Below are 10,526 nucleotides of genomic sequence, written 5' to 3'. Positions count from 1 at the left end.
CTCAAGAATAGACCACATGCTGGGGCACAAGGCCAGCCTGAGTAAATTCAAACACATAGATATTATCCAGACGTCTTTCTCAGACCACCATGCCATAAAGCTGGAGATTAATAGGAGGGCACCCAGAAAAGCAAGGGTCACCAATTGGAGAATAAACAACGATCTCCTGCGACATGAATGGGTTAAGGTCCAGATCAGAGAGGATATCAGGAAATTTCTAGAAACTAATGAGAACGAGCATACAACATATCAAAACTTATTGGACACTGCAAAGGCAGTTATCAGAGGTAGCTTGATATCACTGAATGCATACATGAAAAAAGAAGAAAGGCGTATGACAGATATGTTAACACAAAACCTCCAACAACTAGAACAGAGTCAACAGAACTACCCCTCCAATAGCAAGAGAAAAGAAATAATAAAAATCAGGGCGGAGTTAAACCAGTGGGAAGACAAAAGAACAATGCAAAGGATTAACGCAACTAGAAGCTGGTTTTATGAACGAATTAATAAAATTGACACTCCCCTGGCAAAGCTTACCAAAGATAGAAAGGAACAATCATCAATAGCCAGGATAAGAGATGAATCGGGGGCAATAACAACAGACCCCAATGAGATAAAAAGGATAATCACAAAGTACTATGAAGGTTTGTATTCTAATGAATTCAGAAACCTGGAAGACATGGATAAATATTTAGAAAAACAATCTATCCCTAGATTATCTGAGACAGAGATCAAGAACCTCAGCAAACCCATAGCGAAGGAAGAAATAGAGAGTGTCATCAAAAACCTACCAAGGAAAAAGGCCCCAGGGCCAGATGGCTACACAGCAGAATTTTACCAAACATTCAGGGAAGAGCTGACACCGATCCTCCACAAAGTATTCCAGAACATAGAAAAGAACGGCAAGCTCCCAAACTCATTTTACGAAGCCAGCATTACTTTGATACCCAAACAGGGAAAAGACCCCACAAGTGTAGAGAATTATAGACCAATATCTCTAATGAACATAGATGCAAAAATCCTTAACAAAATATTGGCCAATAGAATACAAAGGAACATCAAACATATCATTCACCACGACCAAGTAGGATTCATCCCAGCGATGCAGGGATGGTTTAACACCCGAAAATCCATCAATATCATACACCACATTGAGAAGAAAAAGGATAAAAACCATATGATAATATCCATAGATGCAGAAAAAGCATTTGACAACATCCAGCATCCATTCCTAATCAAAACACTCATGAAGATAGGATTGGAAGGTAAGTTCCTCAAGCTCATGCAAGCTATCTATGAAAGACCAACAGCCAACATCATAGTCAATGGAGAAAAGACAAGAACAATACCACTGAAAAAGGGTACAAGACAAGGATGCCCCCTGTCCCCTCTTCTATTCAATATCGTTTTGGAGGTTCTGGCTAACAACATAAGACAGCGGAAGGACATCAAAGGGATCCAGTTGGGAGAGGAGGAGGTGAAACTATCGTTATTTGCAGATGACATGATCCTATACATTGAAGACCCCCAAAACTCCACAGTTGGAATACTTACAGCAATAGAGGAATACGGAAGGGTAGCAGGATACAAGATCAATAAACAGAAGTCGGTAGGGTTTCTATACACATCGGACAGGGCCATGGAAGAGGCGATTAAGAGGGAAGTACCCTTCACAGTAGCCAAGAACAAACTGAAATACCTAGGAATATACTTAACAAAAAATACTAAAGACCTATATAAGCATAATTATAAAACCCTATTACAGGAAACCAAAAGTGACCTTCACAAATGGATGAAGCTCCCCTGCTCATGGTTAGGTAGGCTGAACATAGTAAAGATGACAGTTCTTCCTAAAGCACTCTACAAGTTCAATGCTATACCAATCCAATTACCATCAACCTTCTTCAAAGAATTGGAAAAACTGACCACCAACTTCATATGGAGAGGGAAGAAACCCAGAATTAGCAGAGAACTCCTCAAGAAGAAGGACACAATTGGAGGACTCGCCCTGCCTGATTTTAATGCCTACTACACAGCTACAGTGGTCAAAACAGCATGGTACTGGCACAATGATAGACACTCAGACCAGTGGAAAAGAATAGAAAGCCCAGGAGTAAAATCATCAGCATATAGACAACTGATCTTCGACAAGGGTCCCAAAAACGTCAAGTGGGAAGCAGATGCCCTCTTTAATAAGTGGTGCTGGAAACAATGGATATCCACATGTAGAAAGTTGAAACAAGACGTCTACCTCACCCCATGCACAAGAATACACTCAAGGTGGATCACAGATCTAGAAGTCAAACCCCAAACCATCAGGACCATTAAGGAAGGAATCGGGACTAATCTCAGAGCACTGGCCCAGGGAGCACATAGGCTCACTGCAACAGGGAAGGGGACACACACAGGTGATCTGGAAATCGACAAATGGGATCTAATAAGAATAAAACACCTGTGCACCTCGAAAGACTTTGCCAAGAGGGTGACAAGGCAACCCACAGACTGGGAGAAGATTTTTAGTAATGACACGTCAGACAAAGGGCTCATTACTAAAATCTACAACACCATCATGACCTGCAAAAAGAGGAAAACAGTTAACCCCCTAAGGAAGTGGGCAAAAGAAATGAGAAGAACTTTCACTAGAGAGGAGATCAATATGGCCAATAAATATATGAGAAAGTGCTCGAAGTCCCTTGCCATAAGAGAAATGCAAATCAAAACAACCATGAGATACCACCTAACACCCCTGAGGCTAGCCCAGATCAGTAAATCAGAGAGCAACAAGTGTTGGAGGGGCTGTGGTGAAATAGGAACCCTCCTCCACTGCTGGTGGTCGTGCAGATTTGTACAGACACTGTGGAAAGCAATCTGGCGATACCTAAAGAAAATGGAAATTGATCTACCTTACGACCCAGCCATCCCTCTACTGGGTATATACCCGGTTGAAGCAGCAAATAAAACACGACCAGTCATATGCGCTCCAATGTTTATTGCGGCACAATTCACAATAGCAAAGACTTGGAAACAGCCTAAGTTTCCATCGATAGACGAGTGGATTAGCAAACTTTGGCACATACACACAATGGAGTATTATGCAGCACTGAAAAGCACCAATGAGCACATGAAACACGTTATTTCATGGGAAGAGCTGGAAGGAATTATGCTAAGCGAGGTAAGCCAGTCCCAAAGGGACAGGTACAACATGAGTCCCCTGAGGTAAGTACAATCAGCATGACAGAAATGGGGCATTAATCCACCCAAGGGGAGGGTATTGTTTATATCTCCACAGGGAAAGTGGGACCAGACTTCAACCCAGTGTCGCAAGGTGTGAATGCATTATCCCGGCGTGGAGGACGGAACCGGTGGAGAGGTCTGGGAGGCAGGCCCCAGCACCATAAATTAAGTGGATTCCTGCCCCTCCCCCGAAAAGAACTTGTTCCAAAGGACGACATTGACCCTGCAGCTATGGGAGATGGACATATTTGATCAGAGCACACGGGAGCAGATGAAGGGGCAGGAGGAGAGAGTGGAGCACAGCCTGGCCCACCAGGCCGTGATGATGATGTTCCTGAGTAGAGCAGCCAGTCCACAGAGAGAACAACATGGCTGGCCCTACTATGAGACATGATGCCCCTCAGTGACTAAGGGCGATACAGGGGACAGCACCGGAGACACAGTGTGGGAATTGCACCTGATCTGATCCCACCACACCGAGGCAATGCACTGGGGGAGTGCAGCGGAACAGAAAGGGAATGGAGTGGCAAGGTCCCCAGGGAATGCTGAAAGTGGACTTTGGGGCCAGGGCGTGGTGCCCCAACAGACTGGACTGGAAAACGCTCCTAAGGGCCAGCAAAGATCCCTGAACTAACTACAAGCTTTTCTCTTGTGAACTGTTTTGTTCTGTTCTTTTTCAGTGGTTTGTTTTGGTTGTTTTGTTGTCTGGTTATATACTGTTGCTTTGTGTTCCTCTGTCTAGTTTTCGTGCATGTTAGTGACTCCACAGGTCTGTCTGAATAGGACAGGCTGGATGAACTATCTGGATGAAAAACAACGGGACCGACAGTTCCGGGGGGACTTGGGGTGGGGGGTAGGGGGGTGTAAGGAAGTGGTGTTAACAAACCCAGGGACAAGGGAAAAACATGGGACCCCAAAGGGTAGAGAAGGGGGAGTGGCAGGCCTGGTGGGAAATGATCAAGGGTAAGGTTGCTTAGAGAAGAGGTATACTCTAGCCCAGGGGGCAATGAAGCATGGTAGTAGGGCAGGAGGAAGGTCAAGGGAGATGGAGGAAAGAGCTAGGAGTCAAAGGGCATTCATGGAGGTCTAGACAAAGACATGTACATGCAAATATATATAGGAGGTTGGGGAAATAGATCTTTGTGTCTATATTTATAGGTCAAGTATTAAGGTGGCAGAAGGACCTTGGGCCTCTACTCAAACACTCCCTCTATGCATGAATACCTTCTTTTATTAAATTGGAACTCTATGATGCTCACTCTCCCGACACAACAGCTGGAGCCAACATGGGTGAACAAGTAAATGTGGTGAAGAAAGCTGATGGTGCCCGGCTATCAAAAGAGATAGTGTCTGGGGTCTTAAAGGCTTGAAGGTGAACAAGCGGCCATCTCGCTCAGAAACAAATAAGCCCACATGGAAGAAGCACACCGGCCAGTGCGATCACGAGGTGCCCAAGGGACCAGATATAAGGCATCATGCAAAAAAAAAAAAAAAGATATAAGTGTGTGTATGTATGTGTATTTATGTGTATATGTATATATGTATGTGTATATATATATTATATTAAATGAAGGGGGAAGTGCAGAGTGGAGACCCAAGGCCCAAGTGTCAGCCAATGGAGATCCCCTCATAGAGGGGCTTAGGAGAGGAGATGGGTTAATTAGGGTGTGAGGTAGTATCGATGAAGAACACAGCTTTCCCCCAGATCCTGGATGCTTCCTCCCCCCAACTACCATGATCCGAATTCTACCTTGCAGGGCTGGATAGGACAGAGGCTGTACACTGGTACATAGGAGGGTTGGAGATACAGGGAATCCAGGGTGGATGATACCTCCAGGACCAAGGGCGTGAGGGACGATGCTGGGAGAGTGGAGGGTGAGTGGGTTGGAAAGGGGGAACTGATTACAAGGAGCCACATGTGACCTCTTCCCTGGGAGAGGGACAGCAGAGAAGGGGGGAAGGGAGACCCCGAATAGGGCAAGATATGACAAAATAACGAGGTATAAATTACCAAGGGCATATGAGGGAGGGGGGAAAAGGGAGGGAGGGGGGGAAAAAAGGAGGACCTGATGCAAGGGGCTTAGGTGAAGAGCAAATGCCTTGAGAGTGATTGGGACAGGGAGTGTATGGGTGTGCTTTGTACAATTGATGTATGTATATGTATGGATTGTGGTAAGAGTTGTTGGAGTCCCTAATAAAATGTAAAAGAAAAAAAAATATAAAATATAATTTAATAATAAGTGTTCCTGGGGGGCAGGGTGGGGGAATGGAGGGGATAAAAGGGAACTGATATGAAAGATTTCAAGAAGAAATAAATGTTTTGAAAATGATGATGGCATCAATTGTATAATTATGCTCAATCTAATTGAATTATAGATTGTTATAATATCTGTAAGAGCTCCCAATAAAATAATTTTTAAAAATTATTATGTAATAAGTCCACAGGGAAATTCTCCTATGTCTTATCAGGTCACTATGAGTTGGAATTGGCTTGATGGCAAAATCATTAAATTTCGTACAAAGTAATAAACTCATATGAGAAAGAATTATTTAGGATTAAATTAATATTATAGAAGATCATGATGATGACTTGCTAACATCCAAAATAACACAGTATCACTAGATTTACATAAATTGCTAAACCTTTTGCAGTATTTGATTAGTTTATGTTATCATGTTCAGCAACAAAATTATTTAATAGAAATTCTCTATTTCTTTGAGGAATTTTACTACATTTACGTATAGATATTTTATTATTAAAGTTATTTGTCTATGTTAAAATTATAAACATATATATTATGGATTTTCTGTACTTAAGAAATTACAAAACCAGCTAGTTTATATCATAAAATAAGATTTCAATTAATATTTGTCTAATGGTTAATGACTAGATAATTAAAGTATTTTTTAAAATTAAAAAAAAAATCAAACAAATGAAATATTGTGACTGTGCTGTTTCTCACAGGGTTGAAGAGCCCCATGGGTTTCTGAAGCAGACCTTCTGGCTACCCATCATGTAAGACATAAAGGATTTGGGCTTTCACTCTCATCCATAGCTTTCTGTACACCGGTGTCCACAATTTATGCTCTGACACCATTCCCTCCTTCTTCCAAGTGGACTTAATTGATGCCTCACTTAGATGGCTGACTGTTTTAAGACAAGCCTTTAAGATCCCAGATGCGATTCTTTCTGTCCTGTGGATATAATCCCATTTGGAAACTGGCTTTGCTTTTGGTAAAATCAGTGTAGGGTGTGTTTTAAACCTCTTTTGAGACATATGAAGAGCAGACTAGACAGAAAAAAGGAAGCACAAATGTGGGGGAAGATATATGCCATGGTAGATTGAAAGAAGTCAAGGAATGCCAACTGTACAGAAATGCAAGTATATCTATCTATTCAAAGAGGCACCCCCCAAAACACAAGAATTAGCTTTTTAAATCTATGTATTTAATAAACAAAACAAAACAACCTTATCACCTTCAAAGTACTCTCGATTGAACTTAATACATTTGTCAAATCTGCAATTCCATTCTTGGAGACACTTTTCATATTTACTGGTTTGGATGGCTGACAGCATCTTCCTCATATTTTTCTTCACGTCTTCCATGTCATCAAATCACTGTCCTTTCATGTCCCTCTTCATTCACGGTAACAAAAAAGAAGTAGCACTGAGCGAGGTGAAGAGATTAAGGTACATGAGCAAGAGAGGCATGCTGTTTTTTGTTCCAAAATGGCACACCAAGATGGCTTTGTGAGCAGGTGCATTGTGGTGGCGGCAAAACCAGTCCCCCTCTGCCATAAACCAGGCTTTTTTGAGTTACACACTGTTATGCTATCTTTTCAGAACCTCTAAACAGAGAGTTTGATTCACAGTGTGATCTGGTGGAATGATCTCCAAATGCAGTACGAGCCAACACTTTTATCTGTTTGGGAAGTTGATGGACAGCCAGCATGTTTGTTATCAATTGACATTTCACCTTTTTGAAATAAGAAAACTACTAGTGCACTTGAGTTTTTTCTCATAGTGCTGTCCTTGCAAGCTTTTTCTTTGGCGTTTTTCCAGAGCAAGAAACAAAAGTTCACAGCTGCACCCTGTTCTCTTAAATGGGCCATCACCAAAACAAGGTTCAAGGAAACTGATCTTATGAAAAAGGTGTCTGTGACCAGAGAGCCTTCCCAGGTGATGCCACTGGATGCACTGCCTCAGAGGAAGTTGCTGGATGCTTGCCTGATGGGAAACATGCATACCCATTTTTATTGGGTACCGCCTCATCTTTCTCTCTTTATCTATCTATCTATCTATCTATCTATCTATCTATCTATCTATCTATCTATCTATCTATCTATCTATCATCTCCGTTTACTAGAGCCAGTGCACTGAATCCAGACATTTAGCTTTTTCAATTGTGAGGAAATAAATGTTTGCTTGTTTAAGCCATCCATTTGTGGGATTTCTGGTATGAAAGCACTAGCAAAGAAAGACAATCAGATATATAAAATATAATTTAAAAATGAACATGGAAATTACAACATTAAAATACCCAATGCCCTTACTTATTCTATTGACTTGGTCTACAATCTCTCTCTCTCTCTCTCTCTCTCCCTCTCCCTCTCTCTTTTGTAAACTGTGGTACATTTTACATAGACAAAACATTTCCATCTTAAATTGGAGGTTATCAGTGACATTAATTACATTTACCATATTGTGAGATCTATGAAAGCTTATATTGAGCATTTCACGCTGTTTTCTTTCTATATGTTAAGACATTACTTTTTGATTTGGAGTTGGGTTATAGTGGGCCTAGAGATTTATATTTGTAGATGTCTATGCCATTACTCATTAAGGATTGTGGCTTCTTGTATGGGTACAATCTTTGCTCCTTTTTGGCTCTTACAGTTATATTGGTCAATATTAATGTCACCATCTCTGTTTTCTTTTCGCAGTACAGACTGCTAAGGCTCATTCTCTCAGACCTTGTGAAACTTGGATGCAGAGTTCTTTCCTCAGTGTCACAATATCAATTTTGGAAAGGGTCTAGTATAGCGGTTCTCAACCTATGGATCATGACCCCTTTGGGTGTTGAATGACCCTTTCACAGGGGATGCCTCAGACGATGGGAAAACACATATTTCCAATGGTCTTAGGAACTGAGACACCACTTCTCTATCCATTTCCAGGTAAGTCTGCCCACATGCAGATACACTCACATATGAGTACCTGGCCTGATGTCATCATAGTGCCAACCCCATCACACACACCCTGTATGTACCCAGGTGTATGTGACAGGGTTGGTGCCATAATGTGCTTATGTGGATCAGTCATACGTGTGTAGAGAGCAGCGACTGTGTAGAGAACAGCTATGTGTAGAAAGCAGTTGCTGTGTTGAAAGCAGCTCTTCCATTAAGAGTAGCTCCTGTACTGAAAGCAGCAGTATTGGAGGTAAAACTGCACTTCATGTACTATAATTACTGGATAAGTGTAAAATCATGTACTGTAAAATCATCAACTACTACAAAAAAAATCAGTACCATGGGAACTTAATCTGGATGCTGATTGGTCTTTTTATATTCAGCTGTGTTTGATGTGAATATAGCCCCCTTGTGATAGTAACAGGTGTGTACCAAAAACGACACAGAGAATGGTAAATCACAGGGAACTTTAATGATCACACAGGCTGGTCTGCTTCTTCCATGTGGGCTTTGTTGCTTCTCATCTAGATGGCCGCTTGTTTACCTTCAAGATTTTAAGACCCCAGATGCTATATCTTTTGATAGCCGGGCACCATCAGTTTTCTTCACCACATTTGCTAATGCACCTGCTTTGTCTTCAGCGATTGTGTTGGGAAGGTGAGCATCATAGAATTCCAATTTAATAGGAGAAACTATTCTTGCATTGAGGGAGTACTTGAGTGGAGGCCCAATGTCCATCTGCTACCTTAATACTAAACCTATAAATATATGCACATAGATCTATTTCCTCATCCTCATATAAAAATATATTAACATATGTACATCCCTTTATTTAGACCTCTATAAATGCCCTTTGCCTCCCAGCTCTTTCCTCTATTTCCTTTTACTTTCCTTTTGTCCCACTATCATGTTCAGCCTTCATTTGGGTTTCAGTAATTCCTCTGGGTTACATTACCCCTGGTCATGTCCTACCAGGCCTCCTACACCCTCTTCACCACCGATTTGGATCACTTATTGTTCTCTTGTCCCTGGGTTTGTAAACACAAGTTTCTTTCCAGCTATCTCCCCCTTTCCCACTTCCCCCTGAAACCGTCGGTCCCATTGTTTTCTCCTCCAGATTGTTCATCCAGCTTATCTTGTTTAGACAGACTGGGCAGCTTTTTTTATTAACAGTTTTATTGACACTTCATCCACATATCACACAATTCAGTAGTTCAATCATATCAAGAAGAGTTGTACAATCATTTCCACAATCAATTCCCCCCACCCATTATTAAATCGCTTTTAAAATGAGTTTTGTAATCACCATCAGTTCCAGTGCTCCATCCCCAACGACAAGTGTTTTAATGCTAGTTATAGCAACCTATGTTCAGTGATCACTGCACCCAACCTTAGTGCTTGATGGCAGCAGCACTGGTGTCCTCACCAAGTGGTTTTGGAAGATGACATGGGCACTGGTGCAGGATGAGTGGTCTTCTACGCCTGACTTTACATTCTCTTGGTGATTTTGAGAGGTGCTCAATATTTAAGTTTTTATTAACCTTCATCTTCCGTTCCAATTTTCCCATTATTTGAAAATTTGCCCATATGACAAGAGCCAAACCCCCTATTATTTGACTTTTATGCACATTAATTATATAGACCTTAAAATATTGAGTACTAGGTTGCAAGGCGAGTGGAATGATGGTTCTGATGACTAACCAAGTGTTAACTTAGCCGTACCCTGATTCTCAGAGTTTGACAGTTTTGCAGTGCTGTACTTTGTTAGTTGTGTAGTGATGTACTCATCCTCCATTTTTGGATCTGACGTGGTTATCCTACACTTTGCATAATGTTGAATTTTACATAACAAGTTTGTCTTTGGAACTTATCCATGTCGGTGAACAGTGGGTTTATTGTGATGAACTATGAAGGCAGTTTAAAAGCTAATGGCAAATTCCATTATCTTTTAATTCTCTTTTTCCAAAAAACGTTGTGATGTCCCCTCATATTACAACACAATATGCACTGTTCCAATATTTCCACAGGAGTTATTCAATGATGTTGGATACAGTGAAATTGTGTAATCACCATCACTATCTTTAAAAAAAAACATTTT

This window comes from Tenrec ecaudatus, unplaced genomic scaffold, assembly GCF_050624435.1.
Source record: "Tenrec ecaudatus isolate mTenEca1 unplaced genomic scaffold, mTenEca1.hap1 Scaffold_2504, whole genome shotgun sequence".
NCBI classification, from domain to species: domain Eukaryota; kingdom Metazoa; phylum Chordata; class Mammalia; order Afrosoricida; family Tenrecidae; genus Tenrec; species Tenrec ecaudatus.
The sequence above is the reverse complement of the archived record's forward strand: the minus strand, read 5'-3'. Positions refer to the sequence as shown.